Genomic DNA, 8,104 nt, shown 5'->3' on the forward strand with positions numbered 1-8,104 from the left:
ATTAGAAAGCTCCAAGTTCATTCTTAGCTATATTCTATTCACAATGTCCACAGTTGTCTAAGTTGGTTAACCTGTGGCAACCTTGGATAGAAAATCTCTCTGTGGGATGATTTTCTTTGGATTTTCCAATCAGGACCAATATGCTACATTTTCTAAATCAATTTAAAGAAATGTGGGTTAGAACTTAGCTATACTTCCTTCTGCTACCTGGCCATCTTGGCTTTGCTGCTGTACATCTTTATTTTCACTAATCTTTTAACTAAAATGTTCATCCCCTTCAATTATAAATTTTTAAAAATGTTTTTCTGAGAAGTATATAGATTTTTATTAGACTACCAAAGGAGTTTTAGTCAAAGAAAGAACTAAGAATTACTGGGGTAAAAATTTTGACATTTATGGAGAGAATGGGAGGAGGGGCAAGGAAGAAAAAAAGTATTTTAAGTACATTAAAAACAACAAATATTATCTCATTTGATCCTTAAAACAACTCTTCAAGGCAAGTGCTATTATCACCCCCATTTTATAATTGAGGAAATTGAGGCAAATCGAGGTTAAGTGATTTGTCCAAGTTCACATAGTGTCTAAGACTGGATTTCAACTCAAATTTTCCAGACTCTAGGCCCAATTCTCCATCATCTGTACAAGAGTTGCCTAATGAAATTACTCTATCAAAAGGGTAAAAAAAATCATATTCCCTTGATATATTTAGTTATCATGAAACATAAAGAGCTTTAGTTCCTTTGGAAAACTTGGATGCAATGGCTCTTTAGTATAATTATTTGTTTTCAGCCTTAGAATTGTGACTCTAAAGGTAAATATGAAAGTGATAAGAAAACTGGCAAAAGAGAGAAAATTAAAAATTTGGTAAGAGCAGCAGAAAGAAGCACATTTCCAGGAGACATATTCTATAATTTGGGGTGCAACTCATATTGCACCCCAAATCTCAGAATATTCCTTTTGAAAATAATCCTTAAACTTACAATAAAAAATGCTATCCAGGGGCAGCTAGGTGGTGCAGTAGATAGAGCACCAGCCCTGAAGTTGGGACGACCTGAGTTCAAATCTGGCCTCAGACACTTAACACTTCCTAGCTGTGTGACCTTGGGCAAGTCACTTAATCCCAATGGCTTCAGCCAAAAAAAAAGAAGAAGAAGAAGAAGAAGAAGAAGAAGAAGAAGCTATCCATACCCAGAGAAAGAACTGATTGTTCTATTGAACTATACTTTTTTAAACTTTATTTTGTGTCTTTTTTGGGGTGGCGAATCTATGTTTTATGACTTTTATGAAATGTTTTGCATAACTTCACTTGGGCCTTCTTAATGGATGGGGATGGGGAAAAATGAGAGAATCTGGAACTCAAAGTTTTAAAAACAAATATTAAAAATTGTTTTACATATAACTAGGGAAAATAAAAATATATCTAAGTTAAAAAAGAAAGAAAGAAAGAAAGAAAATACTCCTTAAAAGCAAACAGATCAGGCAATGACGTTTTTTAGACTGTGGCTAAATATTAAACATGTTAAGTCAATGATTATGCAAATGTTTAAGAGAAGGGGACAGGTATATGCTTTACTTTATCTGGAGGGTTAAACTATAAGCCATAATCATGTACTTTGTCTTTTACTAGTAGAATTATTAGCAATTAAAATGGTGAAGTGCATGGAGTCTTGGTCCTGGAATCAGGAAGACCTGAGTTCAAATCTTCTCCAAGAAACTTATTGTGTGACCCTGAGCAAATCACTGAATGTCTGTGACCCTCAATTTACTCATTTGTAAAATGAAAATAATAATAACACCTATATCCTAGAATTGTCTTGAGCATCAAATGAGATAATATATATAAAATGTTTTGCAAAATTAAAAGTACAATATAAAGTTTTGTTATTATCATCACCTCATCATTCCACTGGCAAAAAAGGCCCATAGACAGCAATATATTTAGCAGGCAACATAATTGTTGGAAAGGTGGATTTGGAGTCAATGGCCCTGGGTTTGAATCTTACCTGGCTATGTGCCTAAGCAAGTCATTTAATTTCTACAAGCCTCAGTTTCCCAATCTGTAAAGTTAGGGGGTTAGATTTTTTAATCCCTAGAATTTGTTAATGCTCTAGATATATAATCTTATAACAAATACCTTGTGATAGAAATGTGTAGAGAGAACCAGCAGGAACATAGAAGTGAAAATTTCAGGAGAATATCCATACTGACTGCTTCACCCCACATGCATATATATAGTCAGAAAATATAGTCTTATTTATTGAATATATCTCTGAAACCTGCCTTTTTTCCCTCAATTCTACAGACTTCTAAATTCCCTTGTCCCAGTTTCAATTATCTTCTCTTCTTACTCATTCATTTGTTCACTCATTCATTCATTTAACATTTATTAACCTTGGTGCTAGAAGAGACTGAAAGATAATTAAGAATGGGATTCTATTTCTTACATCAACTCCTTCCATTCAAATTTGATCTATCAAAACCTTTATGGTTCTGGGGAGGGGGGGAAGGATAAGGAGGGTTTGAGCCTGTGATTTTTGTCTGTATAAGAAACTTTTGCAGAAAGTCCATCCATGACTGTAGATATATTACTTGAATTCTGTGTATCTTAGTTTCTCCACTTAATAAAATGTCATCTCTATCTTTTCCATAAGACATGAGACAATCAGGAGGAGAGAACAATTATAAAACTGTTTAGTTTCACTCACTAGTTGTGTGACCTTAGAAAAATCACTTAACAGGCCCACAGTTTCCTCAAAGGTCAAATGAGGACATTTATTAAACCCTCCTTCTAGATAGGCACAGTGAGAAGTAGGCTCTGGGAATCTGAAAAAGTAGCTCAGAGTAAGACAAGGAACACTGCCTCTGATCCTACCTCATGACCTCATACATGACCTCAAACAGAACAACTATAAAATTTTAAAAATACTTAATGAGTTGTGTCCATAGACAAGTCATTTAACAAAATCTTTCAAGGTTTTAGGCAGCATAGGATAGATGGATTGCTTGACTAGGAAACAGGAAGACTCATCATTCTGATTTCAGATCCAGTCTCAGACACCTATTAGCTTCATGATCCTGCACAAATCACTTAAGCTTATTTACTTTAGTTTCTTCATCTGTAAAATGAGCTGGAGGGAAAAAAAATTAGCAAAACACTTTAGTGTCTTTGCCAAGAAAACCCCAAAGAGGTGTCACATAAGACTGAAAAACAACAAGAAAATTCAAAGTTTCATTTTCCTCCTCTGCAAAATGACCTGGTCAAGCTGAGGTGAAACTAAATGATATCTAAGACTGCTTCTTGCTCTAAAATGCTGGGATATTATGAAATAGGTGTAGAACAACATTTAACTTACATGGTATATACCAAATACTTAAGGTGAGGAGAAAAGTTTAAAAATAAGAAAACAGATCTGTGATTAACAAAGGTTTTTCCCCACTGATAAACAGTGACCCACTGACGTACTCTGCCAAGGCTTCCAGTAAGGGAGCTGGAAGGTGACCCTGGGCCCTGGAATGTTACAAGCATGTGGCTTAAGCTTTGGCAGATCATTTGGAAAGGTTTCAAGACCAGCCAGCACAAGCCTGAGTGTCTGAAGCCTGACCATTCTAAACCAAGAGTCTTCTCTTGGCTATGTAATTCATGAAGAAAGTACATTACTCACACTCAGGAACTCACAGGTCTTTCCAAAGATCAGGGTCAATTCATAAATCAGAAACCAAGTCAAAACAGATATAAACATTAATTCAAACTCTCCGTCCCCACCCTCTTTCTGTCTCTTTTTTTTTTTTTTTTTTTTTTTGGTCATTCTGCTTTTGAAAGACACCCACAAACATTTCCATTTGAAAGAAATAAGGATTGTATCTGAAACTGCAGCTCTATTACATACAACTTTTTTTCTCCCTTCTCTCCCCCTTCTTCTTTTCTTTTTTAGCCTTTTTTTTAAAAAAAATTATGGAATAAAACAAGCATTTTCATTGCATAATATAATAAAAAGATGATTGCACATGAATTTACTATGCACAACTTGCTATTGCCTTCAAATATATAACAAAAATATCTGGAAAATTTCTTTTTTCCCTTTTTTTCTCTCTCCCGCCACCACTAGACACATGTCTATATGGATGGACGGAAACATACACACACACACACACACATATATATATATACATACACTCATATTTATATACATACATATATACACACACACATACATACACACTATCAGTTTTTTTCCGGATGCAAAGAGCATCTTTCTTCACAAGTTCTTTATAACACATCTCTTTCTAATAAAAGTTTTCGCTTGTAACACTGAGAAGCCAGGTAGCTACCTACCTGGCTGCTATGGGAAAGTGCCAACTTTAAATCCAAGAAGTCTAGCTTATGGATGGGCAGCCGTCCAAGGGCTTGGAAAAAGCTGGTTCAGGTCTCTCCTGTCATACACTGGCTGGGTCTACCCAGGGAAGACCTAGAACCTCTCAGTGCAGTCCCCTAGGACAAGCGGAGCACCTGGCCATGACTTCCCCACCAGCTCCCCGAGTTAGGAAAGGCCTCGGGGGGACCAAGGGCTTTGCTGGGCAGTCGGCCCACAGCTTTGGCCACCAAGGGGCTTGGCCGAGGCCGAAGAACGCCGCCCACGACCCCGCGGCCCAGTCCGCCAGTCTCCCACCGCCAAGTACTAGTTCTCCGTCCCCTAGGCCGCCCACGCTGGCTGCGGGGCCCCAGGGTACAGTCAGTGCCAAGGCACTGGGGCACAGCAAAGGTCCGGCCTCTGTCTGGGACAGGGTTTCAGGCGGGAGGAGTTTGGAACCCTCCCTAGAAGCAAACTGAGAGGCTCCAGGGAAGTGCGGGAAGCAGGTGTTGTAGGATTTGGAGATGGAAAAGATCTTTAGAGATTTAGCCCCAAATACTCATTTTGCAGATGAGGCAACGGAGAGGCTCCAGAGAGAAGGAGGAGCTTGTTCCACTTCACACAAGTGCTGGGTTGAGACTTATCACTGTAGAATTCGAACCTATAACCCAGTTCCTCCGATGCAAATCCGACCCCTCGCTAGGACAGAATAAGGTTACTTGTGTGTATGTATAGCGGGCTGGGGAGCGGAATAAGAGGCAAGTGAAATGCTGCGTCTAACGAGGGGATGAATGGATGCGCGTCCCGCGAGCCGCGGGAGTAGGCGCGCTTCTTTAAGGTGCATCCCACCGCCCCTGCTCCCCGTATTTGGGACTCTCGTCCTGGGAAAGGTTGCTTGGAGCGGCGCTGGCTCCCGGTACCTGCGGAAGCGCGCGCGTACTCACACACACACACACACACACACAGTACTAACCCCGAGTAGGTACATCAGAGCCACCCTTGTGGCCTGGATCCCGGACCGCTTCGGAAGTCCTCTCCAACCTCTCCTCCCAGTTTCCATCCACCTCTGGCGAGCGCTCCCCGCCCCTTTCCCCCGCCCCCGTCCTCCCGGACTTGTTGCTCGCAAAGCCTGCCTGCCTGCGGCTGCCGACACCAGACACCGACCGTCTGACATCGGACACTTGTCCGCCAGCCACATCCTGCCCCGGCTTTCACCACACACCTGAGCTAGCTAGTCTAAGCGCCAGCGCCTGGGGGCGGGGAGCGAGGGCACGGAGCGCTACGGAAGATGGAGGTGGGGAAGCGGGGGAGAAGTGACCCAGACTTCTCCCCCTCGCACCGCCCTTCTCGTCTCGCCTCTCCGAGTGCCACCCAGATCTCTGCCAAGGGCAGGAAGCTAATCAAGTCCGAGGCCCCCTTCTCTTCCGACTTCATTTCCCCGCCCCCAGCCCCAGCACACAACTTTTAGTCTCGTTCCCAAGAACGCTCCATTGCCCGCCGCCGCATCGCTTCACCTCCCTCCCTTGTTGCCCTCTCTTTCTCCCCTCTCCGATCTCCCAGTCCCCTCCGACTCTCTCTCATCTATAATCCCAGCTCACCTGAGCAGACATGGCCCAAACACGTAGGTGTCGTTCTGTCTGCGCTGTCCGAGGAACGGAGACTTTGGGAGAGAAGAGCGGCGGGACAGCGGCGGGCGGAGAGTTTGGCAGGATCGCTGTTATTAAACTCAAAAAGCTGAACGAGCAAAACCCCCTCCCTGTCTCCCCAGGCCGGGTCGCACGCACCCAGACGACTTGAAGCTCGGCTGCCCCACCCGTCTCTCGAAAAGTCACAAACTGCTGGCGCACGCAACAGCTGCTTCTGCGCTGCCCAGCCCCGGTGTCTGCCTTTGAACCACCGCCGACCCAGGGCTGCAGCCTCAGTGCTTTGGGTCTGAAAGGAGCAGGGGGAACTTTTCCCTTACTTCCAAAACTAACAAATTAATGGTGTCCTCGGACAGTCACTCATTTAGGTTTCTCTGATGTGGTTTCTTGCCCGACTAGTTTCCTGTACCTAAGACATTTATGTCTGTGGTAGTCCTTCATGCATTCAGATCTCAGGGCTTCCATCAAAGTTAGGGACAACCGGGCAGTGGCTAGAAGTCGGGGCTTGGGAATCGGGAAGACAATTCAAATGCTGCTTCAGAGATTAACTTTGTGACTCTAAACAAGTCGCTTGTTTAAGAGAGAAAACGCTAAGGAGCCTCTTAGCCTGTTTCCTTTCTTGTAAAACTCTAGTGATAGTAAAATGAGAGTGAGAATTGTCAGCTGGACCAGACAGGTCAATAAACTGTGATTGGCTGGCACCGGAACAGAGCAATAAGAGACTGGAGGGTCAGATAGCATGCAGAAGCTTAATTTTAAAGTGAGGGAAACAGCTTGCAAGCAAAGACACGTGTGTGGGGGTCCCTTTCCTAGAGGGGGGACCCAAAGCGGTATGGCCAAATCTCAATATTTATAGCAGTGGCTGGGCAAGGGTAACAGCAACAATGAAGCAAGTTTGATTTATAGCAGGACTAGCAGAACAGGCATACAGCAGGTGCTTGTCTGAGCTCAGAGAACACCTGGTGCTGTTCAAAGCAACGCAATAATTATATGAAACAATTCTGGGATTTTGCTGTGGTTGAGATCATCCAGAGGACAAATGCAAAGGATTGTTGTTATGCCATGCTCAGGGCACAGTCTGCTTGCTGGGTCTTAACGCTGGAAAACAGGGTGTCTCCTAATATCTTGACAGGTTTAAATAATATAATATTTGCAAAACACTTTGCAAACGTCAAAATGTGATATCTAAGTGCCATTGTTAAAGGTAGTGGCCGAAACAGGAACTTTCTAAACTTGGATTCATTCAAGGGGGCATTGAAAAGCAGGTCATTCATCTCGGTTATGCTCTAAGTGTCCTAAATGTTGACTACTTGCTTTTATTCTGCTCTCTAATTTCCATTATCAAAAGCCATAAAGGCATTATATTAAAGGACAGGCTTAAAACTGAGAGGAAAAAAATAAAACAAAAAAAAAAAAAATCAAAAAGGATGCAATGTGAAGAAAAAGAAAACAATTGGGAAAATAGTTTCACTTCATTTTCTTATATCTTGTTCAGTCAACCGAAAAATAGGACAATATAGAATCAAAATCCTAGAATCTCACAATTTAAAGGGAAAGCAGAGGGATCTAGGCCAATACTTAATGAAAGCCTGAATGTTTCTCCTCTGAACAAGTAGTCACTAGCTTTCTAGTGACCTCTTCCAATGAGGAGAATTCACAACATTATCACTATCCAATCTAATTCCATATTAATTTATGCTACAATGGAAACTAGTGCTGCTTGTAGAGTCAAAGAGCCTGGATTCAAATGCTGCAGGATCTGTGTGACATCGGACAAGTCCCTTACTTTCTCTAGACCTCTGTTTTCTAATCTTATCATAAATGAGGAGGTTAGACTAGATTGGCCCTGAAGTCCTACTCTAGATTTGTTACCTCTGGTAGGTAAGAATGCCATTCCCTTTATTCACTAAATTTCTGTGGCTTCCTGGTGGCTCTAGGTCCAGTTACAGATTCCCCTTTAACGTTCTTCCCAACCTTCCTCAAACCTGCCCCTTGTTTATCACTCTCCTTAATGCAGTCTATGATCCAACCAAACCGATTTACTTTTCACATACTGTCTTGAAAGTTTTTGCATATACTTAATATTTCATTTAACTACTTTTTAGACATTTT

The 8,104-nt window shown here is 42.0% G+C and overlaps 1 protein-coding gene across 3 annotated transcripts in view; it reads right to left on the minus strand.

The window, feature by feature from the left end:
* The window catches only part of SH2D4A (SH2 domain containing 4A), a 112,638-nt gene extending 106,047 nt beyond the window's left edge, over positions 1 to 6,591 (minus strand). For 2 of the 3 annotated variants that reach the window (XM_023494739.2, XM_031950815.1), the window contains exon 1: positions 5,323 to 5,438. The gene's annotated coding sequence lies outside the window, so the exon portion shown is untranslated. Of the gene's footprint in view, positions 1 to 5,322; positions 5,439 to 5,947 lie in introns of those variants that run through there. The other variant, XM_031950816.1, reaches the window with a different exon arrangement.
* Between the last annotated feature and the right edge of the window lie 1,513 nt (positions 6,592 to 8,104).

The sequence above is a fragment of the Sarcophilus harrisii genome, chromosome 2 (genome assembly GCF_902635505.1).
Source record: "Sarcophilus harrisii chromosome 2, mSarHar1.11, whole genome shotgun sequence".
NCBI lineage: Eukaryota > Metazoa > Chordata > Mammalia > Dasyuromorphia > Dasyuridae > Sarcophilus > Sarcophilus harrisii.